Here is a 17,612-nt window from a genome sequence, read left to right as displayed (position 1 = left end):
GGAAGGAAGTTTTCCTTTTCCAGAATGGCCAAGGATTCAGTCAATTATGAGAATTGACATTTCATTTCCTTGATTTCTTCCATCATTTGGCGATTCAGTTTGGATTGTTCCTCTATGAATGCATGAATAGTATTCTCGAGAGATTTCATTGTGGATGAGCATTGTATTGAGGTGCAGAATACGCCTTTGATAGTTGAACTTGTTGCTCATTTCTCCATTGGCCTCCAGACAATTGAGATTGGTTGGAATCTCTCCAACTGAAGTTTGGGTGGTTTCTCCAACCAGGGTTGTACGTATGGGAGAATGGCTTGTTATATGCCCCTAAGGCATTGCATTGCTCCTCATAAACCCCCCTCATTTCATTAAAAGCTAACCAGTCCTTACCTAAATGCTCCGTCCCTCCACAAACAAAGCACGGTTCTTGCGATTCTGCTTCAGCGACCATGTGCGGTTTTTGGCCATTTTTCGTTGTTGACGGTGAGAACTCGTCAACCAAGCTAAGTTAGAAAAATTGAAATATAGAGCTTATCAAATGAAAAACTTCAAAGATCTAATCAGAAACTCAAAGAATAGTTGTAGAAAGAAAATGGTGAAATGAACTTGTATTTTTTATAATGTAGTGCTACAGTGTTTTTTCCAACCCCCCTCCAAGTGGAAGTGGGGTTCCTTTTATAGTGGGCTCTAATGGCCCCTGATACATTGTGGTCCAGGGGACCAGATGGTACATGAATACACCGTCAGGAGAGTGGCCTCAGGGGTAGTGGTGTCAGCTCCAGTACATGGTGAGAGTTCGTGGGGATGTCTCCACTACTCATTGAGTATGAGTGTCAGAGATTGCCTGGTGTGGATCAAAACGAGTACTCTATTCATACGACCACTACTTATCTGGCATGGGCGTAGTGTCCATACTTCTTCTGACTTGGTGTGAATCGTTATGAGGTCCTTCCAATTCGCCCTTATTGGTGTTTTAGAGGGATCCATGATTTTACCTCTTGTTGGACTTATGGTAAGAGTGGGTCCCAGTGGTTGGAGCTAATCTTAAGGGGTGAGAAAAGACCCCTCTAGTGAGGCCAATTTTGGGGAGGTGACCCTTTTTGGTGCAAATGAGGTCTGGTAGGGCCGAGTGCACCAAGAGGAGGCATGAGTCAAGGCTTCGTGGAACGCCTCCAACAAGACGTGGCTACTGGGCGCGAGGCCCTCGCGAGATGCCTCTCATGAGGCGGAACACCTGGGCACGCCGAGTGGTGGCATGCGGCCTTCGCGAGATGCCTCCATCAAGGCGCGGCTGCTGGGCGCGAGGCCCTCGCTAGACGCCCCTCGCAAGGCAGTGCATTTGGGTAGGCCGAGTTGCGGCACGCGGCCTTCGCGAGATGCCTCCAGCGAGGCGCGGCTGCTGGGCGCGACACCCTCGCGAGACACCCCTCACGAGGTGGTGCATCTGGGCAGGCCGAGTTGTGGCATATGGCCTTCGTGAGACGCCTCCAGAGAGGCGCGACTGCTGAGCGTGAGGCCCTCGCAAGACGCCCCACAAGAGGCGGTGCATCTGGGCAGGGTGAGTGGTGGCACGCGGCCTTCATGAGATGCCTCCATCGAGGCACAGCTGCTTGGGGCGAGGCCCTCGCTAGACACCTCTCACGAGGCGTTGCATCTGGGCAGGCCGAGTTGTGGCACGCGGCCTTCACGAGATGCCTCCAGCGAGGCGCGACTGCTGGGCACGAGGCCCTCGCGAGACGCCCCTCACGAGGCGGTACATCTGGGCAGGCTGAGTTATGGCTCGCGGCCTTCGCGAGACGCGACTGTTGGGCAGGAGGCCCTCCCGAGATGCCCCTTGCAAGGCAGGGCTTTTGGGCAGACTGAGTGTCGGCGCGCTGCCTTCATGAGATACCTTCCGCGAGGCGTGGCTGCTGGGCGCGAGGCCCCTCCAGTGAGGCATGGCTGCTGGGTGCGAGACCCTCATGAGACGACCCTTGCGAGGCCTGTATTTAGGCATTTAGGGGACTTTAATGGGTGCCTTGGACCTTTCACAAGTATGGAATCTTGAGCGTCTACACTTGCCCCCCAAGTCTAGGAGAGGGTCTTTAGGCTCTCTTGTAGACTTCATGGTGTGATGCACTCAGGATGTCTGCGAGATTTTGAGGGTGAATGTAGGCTAATTATTGTGCTCCGCGGATCCCAAGGCAAGTGCCATGCTCCCCTCTTAACCATTGATCACGCCTTTTGTTCGATGGTTGAGATGAGCCTGCGACTCCTATAAATAAGCCTTCACTACTAGCCTATTACTTACACTCCATCTCCTTGGCCTAGTGGTTTTTAGATCCTTGTTCCTTTCAAGAGGTAGGGGGTTCAATCCTCCACAACCTCACTTTTGCTATCTCTTTTTCTTTTATTATTTGAGTTCATTTTTGTATTTCTATACCCCTTCAGATATTTGAAGGCTAACACATCTTTTCTGTTTATTTTTGCAGACACGTACTTTCAACCATTTGGCTCTTCTTGACCGTGACGGTGCTTTTGGCCATCAACCTCCTTTTGACCACGATAGCGCTTCATTTTACCTGCTTGAGGTATATTTTTTTTTTCCTTATGTTCATTGGGTCCAAATTAGCACTGCTTGGGATGGGGTATTTTGGCCTGAGCTTGTCGTGAGTTAATCTTGTTGCATGCCCCTTTATTCATACCCCGTAGTGGGTCATTTAGAGTGTTTGTGCCTAGAGGTTTTGAGCCCATTCCTTTGTGTTTTGTAGCAATCCTCTCATTTATACATGAACCCTTTTTGCTTTCGGGACGAGGTCTCATGGCAGGTGAAGGTCCGTTCGACATTCCTCTGGGGGTCGAGTTTGTTGACTTGTCTTCAGACTCAGAGTCCCCCGAGGAAAATCCTTACCATGACCACGACACCTTAAGGCAGGCCCGTATTCGTCACCTCGAGCATATGGCTGAACTTCGGCATAAAATTTGGGGGGTAGAGACCGAAATTGACTCGGTGTTGAGAGGAGACGGAGTACCTTTCCCCCTTGACCTTAACGACCATGTAGTGAACCTTAGGGTGACCCTTTTAGATTTGCAGATGGAGTTGGAGTTGATGGAGGGACATCTCCCGCCTGAGCCTCCTAGCCTGTTCTTTCCTAATGACTGTCATGGGGCCGTTCCATCTTCTCCTCAGCCCTTATTTTCGATCTTCCCTAGTTTAGTGCTTTCGCAGTCGGTGCCTCGGTGGAAGACTCTTGCTAGGAAGAAAAAATGGAGGGTAAAGTGTTCTGTCTCCTCCTCACCTTTTTCTTTTGGTTTTGCAGATATGGCGAAGAGAGGGCGACGACAGGTGACTGCTGATGACTAGGACACTGCCCCCTGTTGGCATCCTCCCTAGTGTCCCATGTGTCCGAAAATAAATTGATGGAAATAATAGGGAACTACCGTGTTCCTCCGGAATACGCATTATACGTTCCTTCGGACAAGTGTCAGGCTGATTGCCCAAACTCGAGCTACGTGGCTATGAGCGAGCATATCCTGAAGGCGGGTGGTACAATCCCACTACACCTGTTCTTCGTCGCGGTTCTCAACTATTTTAACCTCGCTCCACTTCAGCTAGGACCCAACAGTTGGCTGACCTTGAGCTACCTCTTCATCGTGTTTATGGAACTTGTCCATCGTGCTCCTACGACCCAAGAGGTGCATTTCATGTACAATATCATGTACTCTCCTAAGTCCAAGGGCTTTTATTTCCTGCAAAAAGCCAATACTTCAGTTCCCTTGATAGAGGGCGCTGTGTCCAACCCAGTCCTGGAAGCAGGACTTTTTCTTTGTGCAAGGCCCCCTTTCTGTTCGTGAGCACTTTCGTTCTGCTCCCAGTAAGTACTTCAAGCCACATTTTTTCTTTTCTTTTCGAAACTTACTGTTTTATAACTTATGTTTGTGTCGACAATTGTGTGAATCGTTCAGAGCATTTCGACATACCTGGAGTTGTTGGGTCAGAGGCGGACGCGGTGAATGCACTCATCAATGCTAACCCTACCGAGAAAAGGGCTACATACCTCTTCACTGTGGAAAAACTCAATTTTCACAAGTTGTCCCCGGTTTCAGATCCCGGGTTGTTGTGGACTATTCCTAGGTCAAAGAAGACGAAGGCTGCTTCGACTGAGCATCATTCTGATGAAGGTGAGGCCGAGCACATGCCAGAGGGAGTCTCCCTTGGACACGAGCAACCTCACCAGCTATCTTCATCCCCTGGGGGATGCCCTCCTTTTTCCCCTCTAAACCCTAACATGGCTTCCCACTTCCAGGATCAACAGGCCATGCCGAGGCATTTCGCTTGCCTTTATCCTAAGGACTTTGATGCTTTTCCTCAAGCTACCCTCGACCCCGGTTCATCGGGGGCTTACTTTCCCGATCTTCCTGCACCCCCTCCTGATCTACCGGGGGCTCATTTTTCCGATCTTCCTGCACCCCCTCCTGTTTCGGTGAGCGGGTCGTCTGTCCTGACTCAACCAAGTACCCTTGGCTCAGAAGGGGTGCCCTGGGTGGGCCGCATGGCGGCCTCTTATGGGCAGCGATATGTCCAGATCGCCACAGACCTCCCTGAAGCTGATTGGAGTGGTCTTGGGAGTTTCACTATGTCGGATCTTGAGGAGACTCTTACGCGCTCCGCTGCTTGGGTGAGTTCATGCATCTTATGTCGGCCTTATCCCTTTCTATTCCCTTTTTTTGTTACTTATCATTGCTGTTGTTATTTTTCTTGTGCAGACCTATACAGTGGCTCAGCGGTTTGCCGACTCGGCTCACAACCTTTCCACGTCGAATGCTGAGAGGGACCGCCTTGCAGTTCAGGTCCAGGAGCTCGAGAGGGAGCTTGCTGAAACCAGGTCTAAGCTAGAGAAGGCCTTGGCGAAAGCTTCTGCCTCATCAAAAAAGAAGAAGAGGGCGATTAGCAAGGCCACGATGTTGCAGAAAAGGGTCACTAGCTTAGAGGTTGAACTCCAGGGTGCCAAGGCTACTGCGGCTGCGTCGCAGGAGAGGGTCGCTTCCTTAGAGGCTGAACTTGAGGGTGCCAAGGCTGCTACAGCTACGTCGCAGGGGAGGGTCGCTTCCTTATAGGCGGACAAGGCAGCTATTGAGTATAGGTCCATAGAGCGCGCCCTTTATGGCGTATGGAGGCAGGATCCTAACTTCGATTTCTCCTCATTTGGCGAGCACGCTGTTGCTCGGGGGTATGGGTGGAACGCCCGTGGCAAGAGGCCTTGAGATTATCATTTTATACTTTTTGTCAGTTAGTCCACTGTGGATGTATGCTCGTTCGAGCCCTACGTGCTTGTAAATTTTTTTTTTAAGTCTTGTTATGTTACCAAAACTCTCTTTTTTTATATATACATATGCGATTATTCATCTTTTATTCCTCTGTGTTTGAGGTCTTTTTGAGCCCGTATGATGGGGTTCGGTAGGTTCCCCTTTTTTATTTATCAAGCTAGAGGTCCTTTGGAGCCCATGTGAAAGGGTTCAATGGGTCCTTTTTTGGTGCCTCTTGATTGTTCTTATAAGGATATATTGACCCCTTGGGTTCTAGCTATCCTTTTATATATTTTTGCGCGCGCTTATTATTTCTTGCGAGAATTGTCCTTCTCGTCATTATTCATAGTACTATTTTTGCAAGGGTCTCTTTTACGACCCTTTTTGGCTAGACGGCTTGGTAGCCGCTCTAGGCTTATTGGTGGGTGCTCTTTCTAAGGCATTTCCCCTTGCGGGAGCATCTTCCTTTATTTGGAAGTTTTTTTTTTTTTTTGTAAGACCTTTTGGCCTCCTTGATGTTCACAAGGGTAGCTAATCCTTGTGAACTCAAGAGATACCTTGCAAGGTCTTCTCCCTGTTTGTTAGGGTTCATCACGCATTTTTTTTTATATATAAGGACCTCGTTTAAGGCCCTGATATAAGGGGTCCTTTTAGGATCCTCCTGATAGAGGGTCCTTTTTAGGTTCCCTCTGATATGAGGGGTCCTTTTTAGGATCCTCCTAATAGAGGGTCCTTTTTAGGTTCCCTCTGATATGAGAGGTCCTTTTTAGGATCGTCCTGTTAGAGGGTCCTTTTTAGGTTCCCTCTGATATGAGGAGTCCTTTTTAGGATCCTCCTGTTTGCTGTATGTTTTGCCTCCTGTCCAACCCCCCCCCCCCCCCCGAAGTGTCTGGTGAAATTTATTTCAGCAGGCACTTTGGTGGGTGCTATATGGAAGAAGAATGACACGTAAAGTGGCAAACAATTTCATTCATAGCGTGCGGGTTACAATGACATACATATGGAAGGGTTACATCTAATTAGGAGGTTACCCAGGTAGCCTCTTTAATTCTTACTTACTAAGTCAACATAACAGGGAACAAACTAAACATAGGTCTACTTTCCACAGGTGCAGAATTCTCACTGGTAGTATTTCTTGAGGTGCTCCGCATTCCACGCCCGAGGTATAATGGTGTTATCCATGCGGGCCAGTTTGTAGGTGTTTCATGGTATGCACTGAGCGACTTGGTAGGGTCCTTCCCAGTTCTCCCCCAGTACCCCCACCCCCAGGTCTCGCGTGCTGGGGAGTACCTTTCTCAGTACTAAGTCTCCTACCCTGAACCTTCTCTCTCGCACCCTTGAATTGCAGTACCTTGCTGCCTGTTGCTGATATGTGGCCAGCCTTAGTTGTACCCTTTCCCTCTTGGCTTCTAGCAGGTCCAAGTTCCCGACCAATGCTGTGATGTTAGCCTGGTCATCACATGCTTGCGTGCGGATGGAGTTAATCTTCATTTCTATCGGAAGGACAGCCTCACAGCTGTAGGCCAAGGAAAAAGGTATCTCCTTAGTGGTGGAACGAGGGGTGGTCCTGTAGGCCCAGAGCACATTTGGGAGTTCCTCGACCCAGGCCCCTTTCAACTTTTCCAACTTAGTTTTCAAGTTCCTTTTCAGGATCTTGTTGGTGGCCTCTACTTTCCCATTGGCTTGGGGATGTACTACTGCGGAGAAACTCCTCCTGATTCCTTTTGCCTTGCAGTAGTTCTCAAACATCCCTCCTTCAAATTGCGTTCCATTGTCGGAGATAATCTTGTAAGGTACTCTGAACCTACAAACAATGTACTTGTTGACAAAGGTGGTGATCTGCTTAGCCGTTATGTTGACTAAAGGCTCCACTTCCACCCACTTAGTGAAATAGTCAATTGCTACCACCGCATACTTAGCTCCTCCTCTTCCTGTTGGCAGTGCCCCTATCAAGTCAATCCCCCAAAGCGAAGGGCCATGGACTGGTCATGCTCACCAGCTCATTTGGCGACTATCGGGGGTAATTCGCATGTCTCTGGCACTTGTCACACCTTCTCATGAAGTCGCTCGCGTCCTTCTCCATGGTAGGCCAATAATACCCCTGGCGGATGGCCTTTTTTTTCGTGGACTGCCCCCCAGCATGGTTTCCACATTCCCCTTTGTGTATCTCTTGTAAAAAAATTGATGCCTCTCGCTTATCTACGCACCGCAGGAGTGGGGTAGAGAAGCCTCTCTTATACAAGGTTCCATCTTCTAGGGTGTACTGGACGGCTCTGTAAATCAGTCTGCGGGCCTTTTTTTTATCCAAAGGCAAACTCCTCGGATCTTTTGACCGTGTTGATCCCTTCTTCTGCTATGCTTGGCTTTGGGAGATATTCGAGTGGTATGGACTCAAGCGTGTCTTTGTCTCGTGTGGAGGCGAGTTTCGCAAGTGCATCGGCTTTTGTGTTCTGCTCCCTGAGGATCTGTTCTATCGTGTATTTTTCGAACTGATCAAAATACTCCTTCACCTTGGTGAGGTATGTATCCATTTTTGGACCTCTAGCTTGGTATTCGCCCTTCACTTGAAACACTACCAGATGCGAGTCACTAAAGACATGCAAGTGGGATACCTTTAACTCCTTAGCAAGCCGCAGGCCGGCCAACAGCGCCTCATATTCTGCCTCGTTATGGGAAGCTTCGAATCCAAATCTTAGGGCACAATACATCTTGTGCCCTTCAGGTCTCGTCATCACTATGCCAACGTCAGCTCCCCCTTAGTTAGACGCCCCATCTACATGGAGGCTCCATTCTTCAGGGTGCCTTTCCTCTTCATGCGCCGGGTCGTTCTCCTCTATTTCCCCCTCCTCTTGGGGTTGGTATGCAAACTCGACTATAAAGTCTACAAGTACCTGCCTGTTGATTGAGGTCCTTGGGGTGTAAGTGATGTCAAACTGACTCAATTCAATCGACCATTTTAACAATCTTCCCGAAGTCTCCGACTTGTGCAAGACTTGACGCAGGGGGTGTTGGTGAGCACCTCAATCGCATGAGCATGAAAATAAGGCCTCAACTTTCGAGAAGCCACTATCAGGGCATATTCTAACTTCTTTATTTCTGGGTATCAGGTTTCTGCGTCTACCAACCGTTTACTGACATAGTAGAGAGGTTGTTGGTGCTTCTTTTCCCCCTTGACCAAGGCGGGGCTTATGGCATGCTCTGATATAGCTAGATACAAATACAACTTCTCCCTTTTTTCTGGCTTGGCCAAAAAGGGTGGCTTCCCAAGGTGTTCCTTTAGCTTGGTGAAGGCATCCTGGCATTCGTCATCCCAAGCAAACTTTTTGTTCCCTTTTAGGATGTTGAAGAAAGGGAGCATTTGTTAGTAGACCTGGAGATGAACCTATTGAGGGCTGCCACTCTCCCCGTTAAGCATTGCACCTCTTTTTTGCTTTGTGGTGGGCTCATTTCCAACAAGGCCTTGATCTTTTAAGGATTAGCCTCGATACCTCGGGATTTACCATGAAACCTAGGAATTTTCCTGACGAAACTCCGAAGGTTCATTTGAGTGGATTCAGCTTCATTCTATACCTTTGAAGGGTGTTGAACATTTCCATGAGGTTGCTGGTGAGCTCCCCCACCTTCTTTGTCTTCACCAACATATCGTCCACGTATACTTCCATGTTCCTTCCTATTTGATTTGCAAAAATTTTGTTCACCAACCTTTGATAAGTGGCACCTACGTTTTTTAAACCAAAGGGTATCACTTTATAGCAATACAGCCCCTTGTCCATTATGAACAAAGTGTGCTCTTCGTCAGCAGGGTTCATGGGTATTTGGTTATACCCAGAATATGCTTCCATGAAGCTAAGTAGCTCGTGCCCCGCTGTGGCATCTACCAACTAGTCTATCCTAGGAAGCGGGAAGCTGTTCTTAGGACAGGCCTTGTTGAGGCTGGTAAAATCCACACAAGTCCTCCATTTTCGGTTGGGCTTCGGGACTAGCACTGGGTTTGATACCCACAGTGGGTAAAATGCCTCTCGAATGAACCTGTTCGCCTTTAACTTTTCAACCTCCTCTTTTAGGGCCGCGTATCTCTCTGGGTCCAGCGCTCTCATTTTCTGCCTCACCGGCCTTGCTTTCGGGTCGATGTTCAGATGGTGGCACATGACCGCTGGGTCTATCCCTACCATATCCTCGTGATTCCAGGCGAATACGTCGAGGTTGGCTTTTAAGAACTCTACTAGCTTCTCCTTCATGTCACCTACAAGGTTTTTCCCTACCTTCAACTTTCTCAACGACTCACTCATGACTGTTACTTCCTCCAATTCCTCTACCGGTTCAGCTCTGGGCTCTTCTGTGACTCGTGGGTCCAATTCGTTTGGGTTCGCGCCTTCATGCACAACCATCTCCATAGGCGCTGTCGGCTTTGTGGCTGTGCAGAGGGATGTTTTATAGCATTCTCTCGCTTCCTTTTGCTCTCCTTTCATGCATGCTATTCCCTCGGGAGTTGGGAATTTCATAGCTAAGTGGTATACAGAAGTTATCGCTTTCAATTCTCTTAGGGAAGGTCTCCCTAATACCGCATTAAAGGCTGAGGCGTAATCTACCACAACGAAGTTTGCCATTATGGTGGTTTGTCTGGGTTGTTCTCCCATAGTGAGGGCTAACTCGATTGCCCCTAGGGGCTGTATCGAATCTCCCGTAAATCCATACAAAGAAGTATTGCAAGGCTTTAGGTTTCGGAGGTTTAGTCCCATCTTCTCCAGTGCTGGGTGATATAAGATGTCCACAGAGCTTCTGTTATCCACCAAGACCCGGTGCACCCTTGTGTTAGCAAGCTGGACAGTCAACACTAAGGGGTCATTATGGGGGAAGTGTACACCCCGGGCGTCTTCTTCGGTGAAGATTATTGAGTCATTTTCACCCTTAAAACTCTTTGAAATACCATTTGGATGAATTTAACGACCTAATGAAGCTGAGGGGAATTAGTAGCGGGGCCAGATGTCATTACTTCACTATCACATTGAAAGGACCTGCGTACAAATGGTTCAAAATAAAAACTTCAAAGATCTAATTAGAAACTCAAAGAATAGTTGCAGAAAGAAAATGGTGAAATGAACTTGTATTTTTTATGGTGTAGTGCTACAGTGTTTTTTCCAACCCCCCTCCAAGTGGAAGTGGGGTTCCTTTTATAGTGGGCTCTAATGGCCCCTGATACATTGTGGTCCAAGGGACTAGATGGTACATGAGTACACCGTCAGGAGAGTGGCCTCAGGGGTAGTGGTGTCAGCTCCAGTACATGGTGAGAGTTCGTGGGGATGTCTCCACTACTCATTGAGTACGAGTGTCAGAGATTGCCTGGTGTGGATCAAAACGAGTACTCTATTCGTACGGCCACTACTTATCTGGCATGGGCATAGTGTCCGTACTTCTTCTGACTTAGTGTGAATCGCTATGAGGCCCTTCCAATTCGCCCTTATTGGTGTGTTAGAGGGTTCCATGATTTTACCTCTTGTTGGACTTATGGTAAGAGTGGTGCCCAGTGGTGAGATATGTAATGCCCTACTTCCTTAGAGTCGTTACTAAGTGAGTTTAAAAACGTGCTTTCAACTCGCTAATCGAGGTTTTAAATCAAACAGCGTAATTAAGCCATAAACAGAGGAAAAAAAATATAGAATTAACTCCATATCATTGAAGATCGTAAAAGTTTGACACTTGGGATCCCAAAATACAGTTTAGAAATATTTTCAACATAAAAACAGTACTAAGTCGACTAAACGACAAAATCTAAGTTCATTTACAAGCATCTCCCAAAATCCTCTGACTGTGGCAGCCAGGCTGGCCAAACATGACGCCGCCTCACATCTGCTGTACTCATGGTTGGTTGATCTTCTCTTTACCCTTACCTGCACCACAGAGCATCTGTGAGCCGAAGCCCAGCAAGAAAACCCACAAACAGATAACATATGCAACATATATATCAAGCATATAAACAAGCCACCATTGGCTAAACACATACGGCCTAGCCGTTCCAGGAATTTACCAAGCCCTAGGTTCGCGGACCACACCGTGAGGATATCTCAGGTATCCTTCTAGGGACTCGCCCTGGCAACTCGCACTCCACATGCTCAACGCTGCTCCCGGCCCCTTGCCATTCTCGGTCTACACCGTTCCCGACTCAAGCCGACCATTCACATCATAATATACATAGCATAACAAGCAAGTATAGAATTCTAGCATATTCAGTTAAAGGGCTACGCCCCACAGTTCTAACATATTGGGCTCGGCCCTGCATATCAATTCTATTCAAATACATTGGGCTCAGCCCTGCACACAAGCTCTATGGGAACAAGGGTTTTCTAACCTGAGTTTCGAGCTTTCTGAGTATCGATGCCCCGAGCACAGTCCTCTAACGTGAGCCTCGCCGAAACCCTAGTCACAACACATTAACAATGTCCATCTATCAAATTCTAATCCAATAAATAACTTCGAGCCATAACCCCAACCTCCAGGTCCTTGAATTCTATCAATCTGGGTGATAAAATCCATCCCGAGCCTTACCCATTAAGTTCCCAAGCCTAAATACCCTTAAAAACTCAGATTGGCACTAAGGGTTGCGGCCCCACCCACAAGAGTCGCGGCTAGCCATAAAATAGAGGCTAGCACCACACTGACCCCCACACGGGCCGCGACACGCCCACCAAGAGCCGCAGCGCGCATGAACCTCTCAGCCACCCATGGCCGCGCGTGCACACGGGCCGCGGCGCACCCCTCCTAGGGCCGCGGCTCTCACCTCCGAACCCAGAATTCCTCATCATTTTTCTACCTTTTCTTCAAGCCAATCCTCACCAAAACCATGTTAGGAACGAGTTTCCTAATACGCAGCGGAAAGGTGGTGTTGTTGGCCCAGTGGACAACAAAATTTTTGTAACATATTTAAACTACCTTTAAATATGCGGATCCATTAATATACATACATTAATCATAAGCAAGATAGTGATAGAAATCATACCTCTTGAAGCCTATCAAGTGTCCTTGCTATCTAATCGTATTTAGAATGATCTTCCTATCCAAGCCGCTCCCACGTACTCACACCAAGGTCTTCCAAAGCGTTCTCTACACCTCAAGAAATGTGTGGGCACTTAGAGAATGAAGGATAGTTTATTTGTGATTCTTCTTGATGTACTCAACTCATGAGATCTAGAGAATAGGCCTAAGAATTGGTTCTTTATTTTCCGGGAGAGAGAAAACTATCGTTCTATTTTTCACAGAGCGAATTTTCAGAGTAGTCTCACTCTCTTCACTTATCTTCTCAAAATAATTTTCTGATCAGTCATACTTAACAGAAAAAATTCAAAATTTAAAAATTAAATCTGTAACCATTTTACAATTTAATTTTTAATTAATTAATTATTCCATTAATGAAAAAATCCAAAAAACCAATTTTTTGAATTATCCATTAATTAATTAATTAAACAAATAAAATTGAAAATCACATCCCTGAAAATGCCAGCCCTTACACGCCACACACAGTCCTGGACTGTGTGTGAACGTGTAGCTTCCTAATTTCTAGGGATATTGGTTTTTCAAATTTTATTTAATTATTTATTCAAATTTATTTGTCAGATAAGATCTAACAACCTCATAGCTAATTCAAATTTGAATTCAAATTAATTATCTTTTTAATTAATTATCAAATATAATTAATTATTTGAATAAATATCGATCTTTTAAATTCAAATCCAATTTGAACTTATCAGATTATTTTCTCCCACTCAAATAAAGATATTTAATTAATTCTACCAATTAATTAAATCCAAAATTTTCGAAAATAAATATTTAATTAATCATAATTTCGAAAATTACAATTAATTAATTATTTAATTAAATTTCGAAATTTAATTTAATTATTTAGTATAATTTCGAAAATTATACAATAATTAAATATTAATTAATTTTTTTAACTACAACTAATTTGTAATTAATTAATTAATCACTATTATCATATAATTGCATATTTGGCCTGAAGAACAAGTTTCTTCTTAAATATGTCTTTAAACTATTTTCCCTTCATATCAACTCTTACCTTGAACAGTGTTGATAGAGCCGCTATGGGGACCTATGGACCTATAATTCCAAGCTCCAATAAATTTAAGATTATTAATTAAACTCTTTAATTAAATAATCTTAATTTATTAATCACATGATTATTCCACTATAAATATGAGATTGAACTCTTGTAATTATAGACATTTCATTTACTGAGTACTTTATAATCATAAAGCGTCCATTGATTTAATCATTGCATACAACTTGACCCTCTAATAATGGTTCATAATTAATCGGGAATAAAATTATCGTTTTACCCTTTTAATTATGTCTTGTTTCCTTAAGTACCATTGACTCTACTAGTGAAGGTTAATTCATAACTAAATTATGAATTTGAGCTCAATAACCTTTCAGTCGCAAAAGTCAACCCTTAAGAGAACCATCATTCAATCTCTTGCGATAAGGTATAGATTCCATATCTGTATACTTTGTCCCCAACCATCTATATTAATGAGTTCCCAAAACAAAAGTTTTTAGCCTGATCATTCTGACAGACCCTAACAAGTGAATCAAAGAACTCATATAACATAAACAGGAGTTCATAGTAACCTCAGGATTAAGATCTATTTGTATATGATCATCAGTTGATATATTTAATTAATACTTCGAAACGGTATTTAACTAAGTATTAATAAACATATCTGGTCCAGTTCTATATATTCTCTAATATATAAAGCACCTCCACTAAAGTGTCCTACCACACTAGTGATCCGGATCTAGATCACATGTATTCATAATACTAGTGGACCGTACTTGCAGTAATTAATCTAAAGATTCCATAACTTTATTTTACTGCGAACTATTCAAGTTCATTTATCTCAAACACAATCCTCTCGTACTAATACGTGTTTGAGATTACATTCATGAACTTAGGAATTTTCCTGATATTTACATAATATTATCATAGAATAATATAGTCCATAAAATATATGCATAACAAATTCAATTTATTTATTTATTTCATAAAAACAATGTCTACTACATATGCTTTCAGGGCACATCTCCAACAAACCAAACTAACAATCCTAGATAATTAACACCATCATTCCATCTCAATAACAGCACCAGAATCCCATTGAATCCTACTCCAAAACTCAGCTAAGACACCCAAAAGTAGACCAAGCTTGACCAACATGCAATCCTCAAAACCAGCAGAAATTCATGACCAAATCTTAATAATTAGAACTTACCTCTTACTGAATTAAGCTTCTGAACCAGTTCCCCCTATGCCTCAATCTTCAAGCTTCAAGTTCCCTTAGATTTCCCCAGCTGAAAACCTTTTGCTTTAAGTTGATTTCCCTTAGGTTTCCCTTGAGTTTTCCTTAGAGAGAGAGAGAAGTAGGAACTATCTTCAGTTGGGAGGAGGTATGAGTCGGTTTCTAAAGTTTCTAAACTATTCCTCTATTTTGTTTTACTTGACTTAAGTCTAAAGTGTTACCTCAAGGCTTGGGGTACCAAAACGTCCCCAAGGGAAAAATGGTAAATTTCCCCAATATTCTCGCCTACATATTCTATCCTCAAATATATCTCCAAATACTTATTTTCATGTCCCTATAATCCCATAACACTTATGTAACGACCCAAATTCCCTAATAAGGTTTAGGACCTTGATTAGGAGGCCGGGAGGGCCATAATTGATTTATTGTGCTATTATATGACTATATGCATGATTATGTGGGTCATATCATTATATGATGATAAAGGCATGCATGGGGTTATATACTCTGTTGTGAGGGTATTTTGGTAATTTGGCTCACTGAGAGCGTAATTGCATACTTATGTGTATATTGGTAGGTTAATGTTGAGACCACATTATTATGTGGGTATGTCTGCAGCTTGTGGCTTGAGGCGATCCTAGCAAGCGGTTTAGCGGGAAAGTCACAGCGGGGATTTATACCCGGCTCGGTGTGAGCCTGGGGTTGTATCTGGGAATTTGGAGAATATTTTGGAGATGATTTGGTATTGAGAAATATAATTGGTGACTAACTAGATGACGGGAATTAAGTGGTAAATATTTAAGACACTTGAGGAATTAGTGGGAATCGGGAGCAATGACTAAAATGCCCTTAGAATGTTTAAAGGTTTAGTTATTATTGGGAGGGCAAGGTGGTCATTTGGCTTACTTAAGGTTAGGCTATATTCTGATTTTTGATGTTAGTGGAGGTTGTAGATAAACTTAGAAACTTAAGGAAAAGAAAAGAAGAAGGAAAGAAAGAAAAACAGAACACTTAGAGTTATCTCACTCTCTCTCATTCGGCTGGGTCATCTCTTCACCATTCCTTGTGGGTTTTGGAGCTGGAATTCTAGAGCAAGCTCAGGATGGAGCTTAGGGCTAGGGACTTTGGTGAAGCTTGAAGAACTAGCAGAATTAAGCCAGTCAATTGAGGTAAGTTCTAAGGTTTTCTGATGTGAATTTATGGGTTTTAATGAGATAGTTTTTAAGTTTGAGTTTTGGATGGAATAAAGGGATATGAACCTGAGGAGTTGAAGGGCTTGAAGCTGGTTGGATGCTAGAACGATTCTACAGCCGAGGTAAGGATTAATTTGAAGTTTGATGGTTGAATTTGAGAGTTTTCATGGCTGGTTTTGAGTTTGTGGGTTTGAAATTTCAGAAGTTGGAATTGGGATTTTAGTGAGTCTTAGGCTGGATTTTTGGTTGGGTTGTGTTTTCTAAATCATTCTAATGTTGTTATTATTAATTGGTTTTGAGTTGGGGGCTTTAGGATGGCTTTAGGTGAGGTTTAGAGATTGAAAATGGTGGTTTTTTCTGGGTTCGAAGGGTCGGGCCGCGGCATGGTTCTTGGTGAGCCGCGGCCCTTCGAAGTTGTTGTATGCTGAGGAAGGAGGGCGGGCCGCGGCATGGTCCAAGCAATGTCGCGGCCCTTACCTGTTTTTGTGCCCATGGAGGGTTCTGTCAGGGGCCATGCCGCGGCATGGGTGGCCCATGCCGCGGCGCTTAAGGGAATTTGGGATTTTGAGATTTTAGGCTTGGGAATTTAACCTAGGGTGCTCGGGGTTGAGTCTTTTACCATATTTGGTGAAGTTCAATGTTCCGAGGACTAGAACTTAGTTTAGAAGCTCATTTAAGATTGTTAATGGTAACCTTTATCTTGGTTGTGACTAGGTGCTAAGCTAGGGCTCGGGGATCGGATCGCGCTCAAGGAACATCGCTTATATCTAGCTCGTTTGAAAGCCAAAGGTAAGAAAGCTGCACCTGATTATGTGGCTAGGTTGGGACTAAGTGTTCCCTGTGTTTGTATGCATTGTTATATGAATGTGTTTAACCATGTGGACACGATGGGACTAAGAGCTCCCTACACTTGTATATCATGTCATGAGATGGTATTATAATGCCATGGGACATGCGATAACCGGCCTAAGAGTGTCGGAATCAATATTTGCGCACAGGGCGCGGCTTGGCCAATGGTAGCTGAGGAAGCTTATCTATCACTGAGCTCGGTTAAGCTGGCCGGAGTCAGTGAGTATTACACTGGGGGCAGCCCAAGAGAGCCGAAGACAGTGTGTTAAATAGAGGGTGCGACTAAGGGCGCTGACCCTGAATATTATTTGATGATGTGATGAACTGCTGATTATGATTGTGAATATTGTGTTATGAACGTGACTTGTTGGCTGTTTGGATGACAAACTGTTAATCTGTCGTGTGATATCACTGATTGGGTAAATGTTATGAAATGCTAAATTCATGGTTGTGCATTGTGAAATATTTGATAAATGATGTTGATCTTGTTATGTTATCATGCTTTCTTGCTGGGCCTTGGCTCACGGGTGCTACGTGGTGCAGGTAAAGGCAAGGGTAGGCTGAATCAACCATGAGTTGGAGAGCTCTGGGGGCGAGGTGTACATTGTCAGCTGCTCGACCGCCACGGTCGAGGAATTGTACAGGGACGGAAACCTAAAATGTATATTTTGCCATTAGAGTGGCTTGAATTATTTGTAGCTCTTGGAATTTGTTATAACTAAGACGTCTAAATCCTGTTTCAAGTTTCCATGTATCAAACTGTCATTTTTAATGAAAATAGCCTGTTTGTGACCAAAATCTTTTATTCCTAACCTGTTGATGACATTGAATTCACACTTTGTTTAAATGACTTGACTAGCAAGTCTTGCACTATTTAAAACACACAGTGTAACGGTCTTGGTTATCCAGGGCGTTACAACCTAGTACCCAAACTACCCCTCGACTCACCCCGAGTCCGAATCTCAACCCTGTTGTGACTTCC

General features: G+C 44.6%; 1 long non-coding RNA gene across 1 annotated transcript; it reads left to right on the top strand.

The window, feature by feature from the left end:
• Window positions 1-14,949: 14,949 nt before the first annotated feature.
• On the top strand, window positions 14,950-17,544 carry LOC133780472 (uncharacterized). Its single transcript, XR_009869347.1, has 4 exons — window positions 14,950-15,757; window positions 15,838-15,903; window positions 16,496-16,570; window positions 17,174-17,544. It is a non-coding gene; the product is annotated as an uncharacterized LOC133780472 (long non-coding RNA).
• The last annotated feature ends 68 nt before the right edge of the window (window positions 17,545-17,612 follow it).

Source organism: Humulus lupulus, chromosome 5, assembly GCF_963169125.1.
Source record: "Humulus lupulus chromosome 5, drHumLupu1.1, whole genome shotgun sequence".
Taxonomy (NCBI): domain Eukaryota; kingdom Viridiplantae; phylum Streptophyta; class Magnoliopsida; order Rosales; family Cannabaceae; genus Humulus; species Humulus lupulus.
Note: the sequence above shows the minus strand (reverse complement) of the source record. Positions and strands in the feature narration are given on the sequence as shown.